Source organism: Entelurus aequoreus, linkage group LG06 (genome assembly GCF_033978785.1).
Source record: "Entelurus aequoreus isolate RoL-2023_Sb linkage group LG06, RoL_Eaeq_v1.1, whole genome shotgun sequence".
Classification (NCBI taxonomy): Eukaryota; Metazoa; Chordata; class Actinopteri; order Syngnathiformes; family Syngnathidae; genus Entelurus; species Entelurus aequoreus.
The window spans coordinates 10,337,616-10,355,115 of record NC_084736.1 but is presented as its reverse complement, the minus strand read 5'-3'; the positions used below and the strand labels follow the sequence as shown (position 1 = coordinate 10,355,115).

The window sequence follows — 17,500 nt, the reverse complement described above, 5'->3', positions numbered from 1 at the left end:
GAGGTAGCAGGTAGGTAACGTTAGACTACATGAAATTATTTGTCTGTTACAGAATGTGATAGTAACCTGGCTTTTTAGCATTAAGCTAATGCTACATGATTCGGCAATTGCTAATCAATCAATAGCTAGTTCTGTTTTAACGTCGGGTTAATATTGTGGAGGGGGCTAAATTGTTATGAAAAATAATAATGTAACGTTAGGTAATTACAGTACTCCCACCTTACATTCCTCAGGGACATTTGTATTACATCTTTTAAGGAGGTGTTTTTTGTTTACATTGTTATTGCCTTCTGGTTAGCTAATGTTTGCCATGCAGGTAATAGTCACTATTCCACCCCTTTATATATTAGGTATAGTTGTAAGCCTAGTTGTTAAAGTGCACATCATTAATGTTAATTAAGCAATATCACATGAGAGCGAATGCTTTTTTTTTTTATTTGAGCACTGCTGTGATTCGGTTAAAGATAATCATAACATAACATCCTCATATAATATGTTAATTTGATTTCTTCAAGTAAAACAAAAAGGTCAAAGACAAAGCTATTCGGTTTCATGGGAGTATATACACTTCACTGCCGATGTGGGGGGGGGGGGGGGGGGGTGGGGGGCGCCACCTAAAATCTTGCCTAGGGCGCCAGATTGGTTAGGGCCAGGCCTGATACAGAGACTTTAGAAGGATGTGGCCTAGTTTTTTTTTATTGGGGTGTGGTGATATATCTTCTGATATAATACTGATACTGGACTTACCATGGATTGATTTACGTGGACCCCGACTTAAACAAGATGAAAAACTTATTGGGGTGTTACCATTTAGTGGTCAATTGTACGGAATATGTACTGTATTGTGCAATCTACTAATAAAAGTTTCAATCAATCAATCAATGGAGCCTTGAGTATTGGCCGTTATCAATCTGATATATGATATCAGTGTGAATCAGACAATCCTTTATGACTTTATTGTGTGGAATGTAGTGGTGTACCGGTACCAAAATATTTTTAGATACTTTTCGGTACTTTTTGAGACTTTTCTTAATAAAGGGGACCACCAAAAAATGGCATTATAGGCTTTATTTTAACAAAAAAATCTTAGGGTACATTAAACATATGTTTCTAATTGCAAGTTTGTCCCTAATTAAAATAGTGAACATAACAGACAACTTGTCTTTTAGTGGTAAGTAAACAAACAAAGGCTCCTAATTTAGCTGCTGACATATGCAGGAACATATTATGTCATTTATCATTCTATTATTTCCTCAAAATTATTAAGGACAAGCGGTAGAAAATCAATTATTAATCTACTTGTTCATTTACTGTTGATATCTGCTTATTTTCCCTTTCAACATGTTCTATCTACACTTCTGTTAAAATAAAATAATCACTTATTCTTCTGCTGTTTGGATACTTTACATTAGTTTTGGATGATACCACACATTTTGGGTATCAATCCGATACCAAGTAGTTACAGGATCATACATCGGTCATATTCAAAGTCCTCATGTGACTAGGGACATATTTCCTGAGTTTGTAAACATAATGTGAATTTTTTAAAAACGAAAAAAGATTTTGTGGTGCCAAAAAATATCGATGTAATCATAGAAGCATCGACGAGATACGCTCCTGTACTTGGTATCATTACAGTGGATGTCAGGTGTAGATCCACCAATGGCGTTTGTTTACATTGTGACGCCGGTGAGCTACGGTGTGTAGTGAAGCATGTTTAGCTATTCCTCGTCCTGCAGGGATGATAGTTGTAAGAAACTGACTTTATTTGTCGCCATGGAGGCAAGGATTAGTGATTTAGACACTGCAGACTGCGGATGGACGTTAGCCGCTAGCTAGCTAGCCATGTCTTAAAGCACCTCTTCCAGAGGGTGTTTCAGTGTTATAACGTCACCTTTATCGTCAGTTTTTAAGCCAAAATGCGTCCGTTCTCCCTTTTCTGTCTACACACTGTGTCTGCTTGTAAGTACTCTGTGATTGTGCGCTGCCGAACATGCTCCTCTGCTCGTAAAACCAGCAATTTCCCGACGTGATGCGGTACTATACTTGTACCGGTATACCGTACAACCCTAGTGGAATGTTAGAAAAAGGCTTGATCAAGTGAAATGAGTCCATTGCTTCTCAATTAATTCCGTTACGGCCTTCCAGGAAAAAGAAAACGTTTCGCGTGCCCCCCGCCACTCCCACTTCCTGTCGCGACTATAAATAGTATCATTATTGTTTGTCAAAAAACAAATTGTTATAAGTACACCTTTGTATCCTTTTAAAATTAAAGAAAATATATACATAAACTTACAACAAATAATAACTGTATTTAGATTGTTTTCTAGTCTGTAACAGAAACGATTTAAAGTGTGTTAATTAGCCTGAAAAAAAATTAAAAAATCCTTCGTTCAACTATGAAGTTTTTTAGACCGAATCGAACCCTTTAATTCGAAAAATGTAATTGAATTTTCTCACTAAATAATAATACATTGACTCAGGAGCACAATATATCAATCAAACTTTGCTAATAATTGACTTTTTCATTCATAGAATAAATGCAACACAAAGTGCTTTATAGACTTAAAGGGGAACTGCACTTTTTTGGGATCATTATTATTAAATTATTATTAAATATGAAATAAATGCGATCAAAAATGGAGGCTATGAGAGCCGCGCAATTCCGCCTACAAAGCCCTTAAAAAACATCCACACCTCCATTAAGGTTTTAAGTACATAATGGATATGTAATGTGGTAATCAGCACACACTCGCTGGAATAAAAAAGACAATATAACATTCATCCATAAACGTGGACGCATGTGTAAAAGTGCAATATATTTATCTGTACAGTAATCTATTTATTTATTTATTTTTATTTATGTATATTTATATTTATATATTATTTATATATATTTATTTATTTATAAATGCACCTCATTGCTTTTTTATCCTGCACTACCATGAGCTTATGTAACACAATTTCGTTCTTAGCTGTGCTGTAAAGTTCAAATTTGAATGACAATAAAAAGGAAGTCTAAGTCTAAGTCTAAGTCTAAGTCTAAGTCTAAAATGATTTAATATTTACGTATTTTCATCATATTAAGCATACGCGGCGCATTCATGTAAAAAATGCATCACATTTGCTTTTTTTTTCTTCTTCAACACTGATTATTATTCACTGCAGACTTCATAAGAGACAACAAACACAATAAAACATCACTTACTGTACAATGTCTGCTGTCATTAGGATGCCGACTGCTAGGATTGTTCATATATTCCGCACACAAACCTATTTTTGTTTTGGTGCGTGCAATTGTACATGTTTGAAAATAGGTAGAAAAGTGGACATCTTTGACGATGACACCGATAGAACAGGACATTTGTCTATTTTCAACAGGTTTTTAATGACGTAAAACTACCCTATATCTACAGCTAATGCCCGTTGGATTCAAAACTGTAATAGGACTCAAGTTTAGACCTGATAAGATTTGACATTTAGGTTATGATTCCTTTATTAGGGCGACTAGAAACTGATTGAATCTCATTCGGAGGAGTTGATTGACTGGGACACGAAGTAAACAAGAACTGACAAGAGACAAACCGATCTGGGAAGAAATGACACAACTGAGAAGGCAACGACTGACTGAAGTGCAGAAAGAGCATGGAAAAACTTGGCGACGTATGTGTGAGAATACAGGAAAGGTTCAGGAATGACATTACAAGACACAGGCAGGACTGGACCAAGAAGGAAACAAGACCTGACAAGAAACAGGTGAAAGAAAACCTGAGAAGGGTGAGAGACAGAACAGGGGAGGCATGACAAGACATAGATGGTAGACCACTTTGGAAGGGTGGGGACAGACTAACTGGGGTGCAAAGGGAATCAGGAAGAGACGATTTGACACAGGTGAACTGACACCAGAGATAGAAACGAGTCGGTTAACTCGGATTCAGAATAAATAGAAAACTGATATGACAGGTGAGCGAAAGGAGGGTATAGTCCGAGATAAGGTTGAAATGACAAAACACGGGCGATAAACACCTATAAAAGCCGGGGGAATATGAATAAACCGACGAGACGCGGGTGAGAATGCCTGGGAACAGATTGACTGGGATGCCATGGAAACATGGTGAAAGAAGACCTTTGAATGTATCGAGTCGATTACCTTGGACGCAAAGGAAATAGGAGCTAGGTGAGAGAACGTAATGTTGGAAGGGAGCTGATTGTCCCAGAAGCAGACAGACTAGGGCCAAACTGACAAGACACGGGTGATAGACCCGTCTAGGAAGCGCGGCTGGGGAATGACTATAAGTGGAATGCAAGGAAAAGGCGGAATGACACAGACGAGACACATGAAGGTGTGGGTGGGGGGGTTCTGACACAGGTGAGAAAACACCTCAAAATGTCATGAGTAGGGATGTCCGATATCAGTGGACGGGTATTATCGGCAAAACGTAGATTTTACAGTAGAAAACTGTTCGCTTAGTTCCCAAAATTGTTTTGAATTACTGCAAATGACACAGTGCCTCTGTTATTTTTATGGTAAAGTTCTACAAACCCCAAAATAGTGAAAAAATACTTGTATCTTTAAAGGCCTACTGAAATGAAACGGGGATAGCAGATCCATTCTATGTGTCATACTTGATCATTTCGCGATATTGCCATATTTTTGCTGAAAGGATTTAGTAGAGAACATCGACGATAAAATTCGCAACTTTTGGTCGCTGATAAAAAAAGCCTTGCCTGTATCGGAAGTAGCGTGACGTCACAGGTTGAAAGGCTCCTCACATTCCCCCATTGTTTACACCAGCAGCGAGAGCGATTCGGACCGAGAAAGCGACGATTACCCCATTAGTTTGAGCCAGGATGAAAGATTCGTGGATGAGGAACGTGTGAGTGAAGGACTAGAGTGCAGTGCAGGACGTATCTTTTTTTGCTCTGACCGTAACTTAGGTACAAGGGTTCATTGGATTCCACACTTTCTCCTTTTTATATTGTGGATCACGGATTTGTATTTTAAACCACCTCGGATACTATATCCTCTTGAAAATGAGAGTCGAGAACGCGAAATGGACATTCACAGTGACTTTTATCTCCACGACAATACACCGGCGAAGCTCTTTAGCTACGGAGCTAACGTGATAGCATCGGGCTTAAGTGCAGATAGAAACAAAAGAAATAAACCCCTGACTGGAAGGATAGACAGAAAATCAACAATACTATTAAACCATGGACATGTAAATACACGGTTAATGCTTTCCAGCCTGGCGAAGCTTAACAATGCTGTTGCTAACGGCGCCATTGAAGCTAACTTAGCAACGGGACCTCACAGAGCTATGCTAAAAACATTAGCTATCCACCTACGCCAGCCCTCATCTGCTCATCAACACCCGTGCTCAACTGCGATCGACGGAGCGACGAAGGACTTCACCCGATCATAGATGCGGTCGGCGGCCCGGAGACGGAGGAAGTCAAGGTGAGGTCGGCGGCTAGCGCGTCTGCCATCCATCTCAAAGTCCTCCTGGTTGTGTTGCTGTAGTCCGCCGCTAATACACCGATCCCACCTACAACTTTCTTCTTTGCAGTCTCCGTTGTTCATTAAACAAATTGCAAAAGATTCACCAACACAGATGTCCAGAATACTGTGGAATTTTGCGATGAAAACAGAGCTTTTTTGTATTGGATTCAATGGTGTCCGAATACTTCCGTTTCAACGATTGACGTCACGCGTATACGTCATCATACATAGACGGTGTTTTCAACCGGAAGTTTAGCGGGAAATTTAAAATTGCACTTTATAAGTTAACCCGGCCGTATTGGCATGTGTTGCAATGTTAAGATTTCATCATTGATATATAAACTATCAGACTGCGTGGTCGGTAGTAGTGGCTTTCAGTAGGCCTTTAATTATGATCATGATTTCCGGTTAGCAGCGAAGGCCTGGCTGGTCCTGACAACACACCAATGTTATTACCTAACATCCAAAACTTTCAAATGCATTGAGACAATTTGTCTTTGACTGTCGGTTTAAATGTAGCGTCCTCATGCGGCCCTAACTTCTTTTCAATCGGGAAAGCTATTTCGGGTATTTGGGGGCCGAGGGGATCACGAGTGTGAGTCTGACGGTGCCAAATAAAACACACGGCTGCACAGTGAATGAGCTTCCAGCGAAGACGCTCTCAGTACGCTCGGGTGGAAAGTTCACATTCAGGTTTGGTAAACAAACAAAAACAAAAACCCATCTGGATGGCTCGCTTAGTTACCGCGCTGATCCCCGAAAATGGCAGTGTTGACTTGATATTTTTTCTCTCCCTTTCTCGCCGATACGCTTCACCTTAAAGCGTGACAAAAACAATGCCTCCCACTCCATAACAGACCCCGGCAAGAAGCCCTCGCTCTGGCCTGTGGGCTCCTGTTCACTTGTGCCAAACAAGTATGCGTTCACTCGTCGAGGAATGACTCATTGGAACGTTTTGTTTTTTTTTCTTTCAAAACCTCGACTTCTTTTTCAGAGAAGCAATATCTTTGTGCTGGTTGTTATCGCAAACGTATCAGTCAGCGTGTAACATCTTATTCATTGCACACTGACCACGGCGGCGTCTATCGGCTCCTGTGAGCGACCAGCGCCGAGGAACACCTGAACAATTCGTTTTCACTTTCCTCTGATGGCTGCTTGGCAAGAAAAGGTAATTATTGGTCACTCTGGACTCTTTTAGAGCACAGCTTAAAACTCACCTTTTTACCGCAGATGACTTTTGATTTATGTGTTCATTGTGAGTCTTAAATGTTTAGTTTAGATTCCTTTGTGTGTCTCAGTCCCTGTTTCTGGTTTTTTTTTTGTTTTTGTTTTTGTTTTGTTTTTTTGTTTCTCCTGCGATGAGGTGGCGACTTGTCCAGGGTGTACCCCGCCTTCCGCCCGATTGTAGCTGAGATAGGCTCCAGCGCCCCCCGCGACCCCGAAGGGAATAAGCGGTAGAAATCTAGCATAATAGTGTGAGAGTCCAGTCCATAGTGGATCTAACATAATATTGTGAGAGTCCAGTCCATAGTGGATCTAGCATAATAGTGTGAGAGTCCAGTCTATAGTGGATCTAACATAATATTGTGAGAGTCCAGTCCATAGTGGATCTAACATAATAGTGTGAGAGTCCAGTCCATAGTGGATCTAACATAATAGTGTGAGAGTCCAGTCCATAGTGGATCTAACATAATAGTGTGAGAGTCCAGTCCATAGTGGATCTAGCATAATATTGTGAGAGTCCAGTCCATAGTGGATCTAACATAATATTGTGAGAGTCCAGTCCATAGTGGATCTAACATAATATTGTGAGAGTCCAGTCCATAGTGGATCTAACATAATATTGTGAGAGTCCAGTCCATAGTGGATCTAACATAATATTGTGAGAGTCCAGTCCATAGTGGATCTAACATAATATTGTGAGAGTCCAGTCCATAATGGATCTAACATAATATTGTGAGAGTCCAGTCCATAGTGGATCTAACATAATAGTGTGAGAGTCCAGTCCATAGTGGATCTAACATAATAGTGTGAGAGTCCAGTCCATAGTGGATCTAACATAATAGTGTGAGAGTCCAGTCCATAGTGGATCTAGCATAATATTGTGAGAGTCCAGTCCATAGTGGATCTAACATAATATTGTGAGAGTCCAGTCCATAGTGGATCTAACATAATATTGTGAGAGTCCAGTCCATAGTGGATCTAACATAATATTGTGAGAGTCCAGTCCATAGTGGATCTAACATAATAGTGTGAGAGTCCAGTCCATAGTGGATCTAACATAATAGTGTGAGAGTCCAGTCCATAGTGGATCTAACATAATAGTGTGAGAGTCCAGTCCATAGTGGATCTAGCATAATATTGTGAGAGTCCAGTCCATAGTGGATCTAACATAATATTGTGAGAGTCCAGTCCATAGTGGATCTAACATAATATTGTGAGAGTCCAGTCCATAGTGGATCTAACATAATATTGTGAGAGTCCAGTCCATAGTGGATCTAACATAATATTGTGAGAGTCCAGTCCATAGTGGATCTAACATAATAGTGTGAGAGTCCAGTCCATAGTGGATCTAAAATAATAGTGTGAGAGTCCAGTCTATAGTGGATCTAACATAATATTGTGAGAGTCCAGTCCATAGTGGATCTAACATAATATTGTGAGAGTCCAGTCCATAGTGGATCTAACATAATATTGTGAGAGTCCAGTCCATAGTGGATCTAACATAATATTGTGAGAGTCCAGTCCATAGTGGATCTAACATAATAGTGTGAGAGTCCAGTCCATAGTGGATCTAACATAATAGTGAGAGTCCAGTCCATAGTGGATCTAACATAATAGTGAGAGTCCAGTCCATAGTGGATCTAACATAATAGTGAGAGTCCAGTCCATAGTGGATCTAACATAATAGTGTGAGAGTCCAGTCCATAGTGGATCTAGCATAAAAGTGTGAGAGTCCAGTCTATAGTGGATCTAGCATAATAGTGTGAGAGTCCAGTCCATAGTGGATCTAACATAATAGTGTGAGAGTCCAGTCTATAGTGGATCTAACATAATAGTGTGAGAGTCCAGTCCATAGTGGATCTAACATAATAGTGTGAGAGTCCAGTCCATAGTGGATCTAGCATAATAGTGTGAGAGTCCAGTCCATAGTGGATCTAACATAATATTGTGAGAGTCCAGTCCATAGTGGATCTAGCATAATAGTGTGAGAGTCCAGTCTATAGTGGATCTAACATAATATTGTGAGAGTCCAGTCCATAGTGGATCTAACATAATAGTGTGAGAGTCCAGTCCATAGTGGATCTAACATAATAGTGTGAGAGTCCAGTCCATAGTGGATCTAACATAATAGTGTGAGAGTCCAGTCCATAGTGGATCTAGCATAATATTGTGAGAGTCCAGTCCATAGTGGATCTAACATAATATTGTGAGAGTCCAGTCCATAGTGGATCTAACATAATATTGTGAGAGTCCAGTCCATAGTGGATCTAACATAATATTGTGAGAGTCCAGTCCATAGTGGATCTAACATAATATTGTGAGAGTCCAGTCCATAGTGGATCTAACATAATATTGTGAGAGTCCAGTCCATAATGGATCTAACATAATATTGTGAGAGTCCAGTCCATAGTGGATCTAACATAATAGTGTGAGAGTCCAGTCCATAGTGGATCTAACATAATAGTGTGAGAGTCCAGTCCATAGTGGATCTAACATAATAGTGTGAGAGTCCAGTCCATAGTGGATCTAGCATAATATTGTGAGAGTCCAGTCCATAGTGGATCTAACATAATATTGTGAGAGTCCAGTCCATAGTGGATCTAACATAATATTGTGAGAGTCCAGTCCATAGTGGATCTAACATAATATTGTGAGAGTCCAGTCCATAGTGGATCTAACATAATATTGTGAGAGTCCAGTCCATAGTGGATCTAACATAATAGTGTGAGAGTCCAGTCCATAGTGGATCTAACATAATAGTGTGAGAGTCCAGTCCATAGTGGATCTAACATAATAGTGTGAGAGTCCAGTCCATAGTGGATCTAGCATAATATTGTGAGAGTCCAGTCCATAGTGGATCTAACATAATATTGTGAGAGTCCAGTCCATAGTGGATCTAACATAATATTGTGAGAGTCCAGTCCATAGTGGATCTAACATAATATTGTGAGAGTCCAGTCCATAGTGGATCTAACATAATATTGTGAGAGTCCAGTCCATAGTGGATCTAACATAATAGTGTGAGAGTCCAGTCCATAGTGGATCTAAAATAATAGTGTGAGAGTCCAGTCTATAGTGGATCTAACATAATATTGTGAGAGTCCAGTCCATAGTGGATCTAACATAATATTGTGAGAGTCCAGTCCATAGTGGATCTAACATAATATTGTGAGAGTCCAGTCCATAGTGGATCTAACATAATATTGTGAGAGTCCAGTCCATAGTGGATCTAACATAATAGTGTGAGAGTCCAGTCCATAGTGGATCTAACATAATAGTATGAGAGTCCAGTCCATAGTGGATCTAACATAATAGTGTGAGAGTCCAGTCCATAGTGGATCTAACATAATAGTGTGAGAGTCCAGTCCATAGTGGGTCTAGCATAATAGTGTGAGAGTCCAGTCCATAGTGGATCTAACATAATATTGTGAGAGTCCAGTCCATAGTGGATCTAACATAATATTGTGAGAGTCCAGTCCATAGTGGATCTAACATAATATTATGAGAGTCCAGTCCATAGTGGATCTAGCATTATAGTGTGAGAGTCCAGTCCATAGTGGATCTAACATAATATTGTGAGAGTCCAGTCCATAGTGGATCTAACATTATAGTATGAGAGTCCAGTCCATAGTGGATCTAACATAATATTGTGAGAGTCCAGTCAATAGTGGATCTAACATAATAGTGTGAGAGTCCAGTCCATAGTGGATCTAACATTATTGTGTGAGAGTCCAGTCCATAGTGGATCTAACATAATATTGTGAGAGTCCAGTCAATAGTGGATCTAACATAATAGTGTGAGAGTCCAGTCCATAGTGGAGCTAACATAATATTGTGAGAGTCCAGTCCATAGTGGATCTAACATAATATTGTGAGAGTCCAGTCCATAGTGGATCTAGCATAACAGTGTGAGAGTCCAGTCCATAGTGGATCTAACATAATAGTGTGAGAGTCCAGTCCATAGTGGATCTAACATAATAGTGTGAGAGTCCAGTCCATAGTGGATCTAACATAATATTGTGAGAGTCCAGTCCATAGTGGATCTAACATAATAGTGTGAGAGTCCAGTCCATAGTGGATCTAACATAATAGTATGAGAGTCCAGTCCATAGTGGATCTAACATAATATTGTGAGAGTCCAGTCCATAGTGGATCTAACATAATATTGTGAGAGTCCAGTCCATAGTGGATCTAACATAATATTGTGAGAGTCCAGTCCATAGTGGATCTAGCATAATAGTGTGAGAGTCCAGTCCATAGTGGATCTAACATAATATTATGAGAGTCCAGTCCATAGTGGATCTAACATAATAGTGTGAGAGTCCAGTCCATAGTGGATCTAGCATAATAGTGTGAGAGTCCAGTCTATAGTGGATCTAACATAATATTGTGAGAGTCCAGTCCATAGTGGATCTAACATAATATTGTGAGAGTCCAGTCCATAGTGGATCTAACATAATATTGTGAGAGTCCAGTCCATAGTGGATCTAACATAATATTGTGAGAGTCCAGTCCATATTGGATCTAACATAATAGTGTGAGAGTCCAGTCCATAGTGGATCTAACATAATAGTATGAGAGTCCAGTCCATAGTGGATCTAACATAATAGTGTGAGGGTCCAGTCCATAGTGGATCTAACATAATAGTGTGAGAGTCCAGTCCATAGTGGATCTAACATAATATTGTGAGAGTCCAGTCCATAGTGGATCTAACATAATATTATGAGAGTCCAGTCCATAGTGGATCTAGCATTATAGTGTGAGAGTCCAGTCCATAGTGGATCTAACATAATATTGTGGGAGTCCAGTCCATAGTGGATCTAACATTATAGTATGAGAGTCCAGTCCATAGTGGATCTAACATAATATTGTGAGAGTCCAGTCAATAGTGGATCTAACATAATAGTGTGAGAGTCCAGTCCATAGTGGATCTAACATTATTGTGTGAGAGTCCAGTCCATAGTGGATCTAACATAATATTGTGAGAGTCCAGTCAATAATGGATCTAACATAATAGTGTGAGAGTCCAGTCCATAGTGGAGCTAACATAATATTGTGAGAGTCCAGTCCATAGTGGATCTAACATAATATTGTGAGAGTCCAGTCCATAGTGGATCTAGCATAACAGTGTGAGAGTCCAGTCCATAGTGGATCTAACATAATAGTGTGAGAGTCCAGTCCATAGTGGATCTAACATAATAGTGTGAGAGTCCAGTCCATAGTGGATCTAACATAATATTGTGAGAGTCCAGTCCATAGTGGATCTAACATAATAGTGTGAGAGTCCAGTCCATAGTGGATCTAACATAATAGTATGAGAGTCCAGTCCATAGTGGATCTAACATAATATTGTGAGAGTCCAGTCCATAGTGGATCTAACATAATATTGTGAGAGTCCAGTCCATAGTGGATCTAACATAATATTGTGAGAGTCCAGTCCATAGTGGATCTAGCATAATAGTGTGAGAGTCCAGTCCATAGTGGATCTAACATAATATTATGAGAGTCCAGTCCATAGTGGATCTAACATAATATTGTGAGAGTCCAGTCCATAGTGGATCTAACATAATATTGTGAGAGTCCAGTCCATAGTGGATCTAACATAATATTGTGAGAGTCCAGTCCATAGTGGATCTAGCATAATAGTGTGAGAGACCATTCCATAGTGGATCTAACATAATATTGTGAGAGTCCAGTCCATAGTGGATCTAGCATAACAGTGTGAGAGTCCAGTCCATAGTGGATCTAACATAATAGTGCGAGAGTCCAGTCCATAGTGGATCTAACATAATAGTGTGAGAGTCCAGTCCATAGTGGATCTAACATAATAGTGTGAGAGTCCAGTCCATAGTGGATCTAACATTATAGTGTGAGAGTCCAGTCCATAGTGGATCTGACATAATAGTGTGAGAGTCCAGTCCATAGTGGATCTAACATAATAGTGTGATAGTCCAGTCTATAGTGGATCTAACATAATATTGTGAGAGTCCAGTCCATAGTGGATCTAACATAATAGTGTGAGAGTCCAGTCCATAGTGGATCTAACATAATATTGTGACAGTCCAGTTCATAGTGGATCAAACATTAAAGTGTGAGAGTCCAGTCCATAGTGGATTTAACATCATATTGTGACAGTCCAGTCCATAGTGGATCAAACATTATAGTGTGAGAGTCCAGTCCATAGTGGATCTAACATAATAGTGTGAGAGTCCAGTCCATAGTGGATCTAACATAATAGTGTGAGAGTCCAGTCCATAGTGGATCTAACATAATAGTGTGAGAGTCCGGTCCATAGTGGGGCCAGCAGGAGATCATCTTGAGTGGAGACAGGTCAGCGGCGCAGAGACGTCCCCAACTGATGCACAGATGAGTGGTCCACCCTGGGTCCCCACTTTGGACAGCTAGCGCAACATCTGTGGTCACCAAATCTGTGCCCCCACTCTCCAGGATGCATGCTTGGTTATGGTTTGAATTCATATCCAACAATTGCAAAAACGACTTGTTATCCTCGATATCGGCTACTGAGTTTAATTTTCTAATGATTTCTGCTCGTGGTGTGCCTCAGGATTTTTTCAAAGAAAAACACGTGCCTTGGTTTAAAAAAGGTTGAAAAACACTGCCCTATTGCGCCGCAGTCTACTCGGTATTTCAACGGAAATCCGTTGAGTTGTTTTCGAAGAAACTGATAGGGAGGCGGTTGTCTGCTCTCATAAGCGCCACTGTCTCTTCATTTCTCTCTCGGAGGGGACGTCTTTGGGATAATTGATTGTATTCGACATGACGGATAGGAAGCCAACGTATTGGCACAGATCAATCCGAAGCGGTACGACTAGGACGAGGACGGGAGTGAGTGTCTATTTAATCTCTCCTAATTGTTGTAGACAGTCGGGCTCCTCAGGAGAAATGTTCCGCGCGCAAACAGCTCGGACCGATTTAAGAGTTTCTCGGAATGTAAATTAGCTCTTACCTCATCCGGCCTCCGACTATTCCCAAATTGCCCGGACCAAAGATGCTGCATTTAGCACAACACTCGCAAGAATCGTTCATGAGGTTAATCTAATGAGATCCGATGCGTGAGCTCTACAAAAAAAAAAAAGGCAACTGGAGGACGTCTGGTGGGAGACACAAGCTTGTTATCGCTGTCAGAAAAGGTAAACTTGTAACTTTGAATTGAAAGAACCAAAGTTTGTGATTAGCATGGGGTAAAAACATTGGCAATAACAGCTGTGGTTGTAGACAACGTCCTGGTTTAGTCATTCTTGAACAACTCTGCAAAGGTGCAAGGGTCTAGTCAGGTCTATATTCATACAAAAGGCACACCGGATTATAAGGTGCATTAAAGGCCTACTGAAAGCCACTACTACCGACCACGCAGTCTGATAGTTTATATATCAATGATGAAATCTTAACATTGCAACACATGCCAATACGGCCGGGTTAACTTATAAAGCGCAATTTTAAATTTCCAGCGTAATATCCTGCTGAAAACGTCTCGGTATGATGACGTTTGCGCGTGACGTCACGGATTGTTGCGGACATTTTGGGACCAGCTATTAAGTCGTCTGTTTTCATCGCAAAATTCCACAGTATTCTGGACATCTGTGTTGGTGAATCTTTTGCAATTTGTTTAATGAACAATGGAGATAGCAAAGAAGAAAGCTGTAGGTGGGAAGCGGTGTAATAGCGGCCGGCTGCAGCAACACAACCACGTAGCCGGTGTTTCATTGTTTACATTCCCGCTTTACCATTGGCCTGTGGAGAACTGGGACAACAGAGACTCTTACCAGGAGGACTTTGAGTTGGATACGCGGTACCGTGAGTACGCAGCTGCGGCTTCCAAACATTTAAACGCTTGCCCGTACGTGCGTGCCGCTATGTGCATGTCACGTACGTAACTTTGGGGACTTTGGGGAAATATATGTGCTGTATGAACTTTGCGGAGGTGAACGGTACTTTGGGCTGTGGGATTGAGTGTGTTGTGCGGGTGTTTGAGTTGTATTGGCGGGTTATATGGACGGGAGGGGGGAGGTGTTTGTTATAATTTGTTCCATATTAAATATAAGCCTGGTTGTGTTGTGGCTAATAGAGTATATATATGTCTTGTGTTTATTTACTGTTTTAGTCATTCCCAGCTGAATATCAGGTCCCACCCGCCTCTCACAGCAATCTGAATCACTTTCACTGCCTTCTAATCCTTCACGCTCACTTTCCTCATCCACAAATCTTTCATCTTCGCTCAAATTAATGGGGAAATCGTTGCTTTCTCAGTCCGAATCGCTCCCGCTGCTGGTGGCCATGATTGTAAACAATGTGCAGATGTGAGGAGCTCCACAACCTGTGACGTCACGCTACTTCCGGTACAGGCGAGGCTTTTTTTATCAGCGACCAAAAGTTGCAAACTTTATCGTCAATGTTCTCTACTAAATCCTTTCAGCAAAAATATGGCAATATCGCGAAATGATCAAGTATGACACATAGAATGGACCTGCTATCCCCGTTTAAATAAGAAAATCGCATTATAGTAGGCCTTTAAAGGGGTCATATTATTTTTATTTTTTTCCAAAATGTAAAAGACTTCCTTGTGGTCTACATAACATGTAATGGTGGTTATTTGGTCAAAATGTTGCATGGATTATGTTTCACAGATCATCTTTAAGCCGCTTTCTGACAGTCGCTTCAGGATGCGCCGTTTTGTGGGCGGTCTTATTTACGTGGCTCACCTTCGACAGCGTCTTCTCCCCGTCATCTTTGTTGTAGCGGTGTAGCGTGCAAGGACGGGAGTGGAAGAAGTGTCAAAAGAGGGAGATAACTGTTTTAATGACATTCAGACTTGACTTCAATCGATAACGGAGCAGTATCTCCTCATCCGTGGCTCACTAGTGCAACAACAACGCAGGAAAAACCGTCCGACCGGAACTCTCTAATAACTAAAGTTCCTCGGGTGAATAATGTAAACTCACTACACCGGTACGTTTTAGCGCTTTAATGGCGAGTTTACTGACAGATATAAGTAAGAACTTTACACTACTTTATATTAGAAATGGCAACAGCGGAGTGTGAATGTCCCATAACAAGAAGATAGAGAAAAAAAAGAAGCTTATCGCTGACAAAGGCGGACGTGCGCACATTTTCAGGACTTATGCAGATCTCAAATACAGATCAGCAGGTATCAGGAAGTGAGAAAAGTTGCTTTTGCATAATATTGCAAAACAAAACGCCAGATAATATGTCTTACCTTATACACACACCATAATAATACTCTTTTGTGGAAGCACAGTACAATCCATCAAGCGGTGCGGCTTCATAGCTTACCAAAGTCGTACTAAAACATTTTGATAGATTTTTGAGCGCCGAGTGTAAAGTTCTATAGTCGCAAAGAAACAAAAATGTTGGTGTTGTTTACTTGAGTCATATTGCAGTTTACACGTATCTCTTATGTGTGACTGCCATCTACTGGTCACACTTATCATTACACCATGTACCAAATAAAATAGCTTCGAGGTCGGTAAGCACAACCAAAATTATTCCGTACATTAGGCGCACCGGGTTATAAGGCGCACTGTCGAGTTTTGAGAAAATGAAAGGATTTTAAGTGCGCCTTATAGTCCGAAAAATACGGTATATCAGAAAAAAAAAAAAAATCTGGATAATATGGGCTTGCATCTAAAACTGCCAATTAAAGCTCTGAAACAAAAAGTCCTGCAGCGTATGTACCTGTGCAACGCTGGACAGCCAGTTAACATCTAAATATCCTCCAATAAGCACACAAAGTTGGTCTTTACTTCTATTTTAGTATAGTCATTTAAAAAAGGTAAACATTGTAAGCGATAGGCTACAAGGAGCCAGCAGCTACACAACAACAAAGACATGTAATAATCAAACAACATTGTCTAAAACAGCACGTTTGTCATATAAACAAGTAATAAATAGTCATGGTTCAATGTTACTTACAAATACAAAGTCCTCCAAAGCAGACGTGTATTAGAAAGTATCCAGTAACAAACGTGTCCACATCGGTCAACTACTGTATGTTTGATGTATGTATACCTGCAAAGTCATTTTTATAATACTCTATACACAGTACAGGCCAAAAGTTTGGACACAGTAGAAAAGTATGAATCTAAACAGGAACAAGAGACAATTTGTTACAAGAGTTTATTCACTCATAAGCAGATGGTACAAAGTTGGATTGGGTTGTCATGATTACAGACAGTGTCTCCGGAGACGTTAGATGGTGCACCCTCGTGAAGGAATTAAGAAAGCCAGTCTTGGTCCTCCCTTGTTATTTATGCGCTCCCTGATGGTCTGATCCCAGCATAACAACTACTTATGTAACTGTACAATGTCCAACATCACCCCACAAAAAGAACTAGTACTTTGTCAGGGCAACCTGACCTGACATGTCATGTTCTTCCTAATGTATTTAGGTGAAAGTTACCCAAACAGATTTAGGACAGAAGTTTGCCACCGCATCTAAAAACAGCACTTTGTCATATTAACAAGTAATAAATGTAAAAAAAAACAAAGTCTCCAAAGCAGACGTGTATTAGAAAGTATCCAGTAACAAACGTGTCCACATCGGTCAACTTACTGTACGTATGGATGTATGTATACATGCAAAGTCATTTTTTATAAATACTCTAATTACAGTACAGGCCAAAAGTTTGGACACACCTTCTCATTCAACGGCCTTTCTTTATTTTCATGACTATTTACATTGTAGATTTTCACTGAAGGAAGAAAACTACGAATGAGCACATGTGGAGTTATGTA

The 17,500-nt window shown here is 40.2% G+C and overlaps 1 protein-coding gene across 1 annotated transcript in view; it reads left to right on the top strand.

Moving 5' to 3' along the window:
• hs3st4 (heparan sulfate (glucosamine) 3-O-sulfotransferase 4) overlaps window positions 1-17,500 on the top strand; it is a 237,728-nt gene that overhangs the window by 166,684 nt on the left and 53,544 nt on the right. The gene's annotated exons all lie outside the window — the stretch shown is intronic.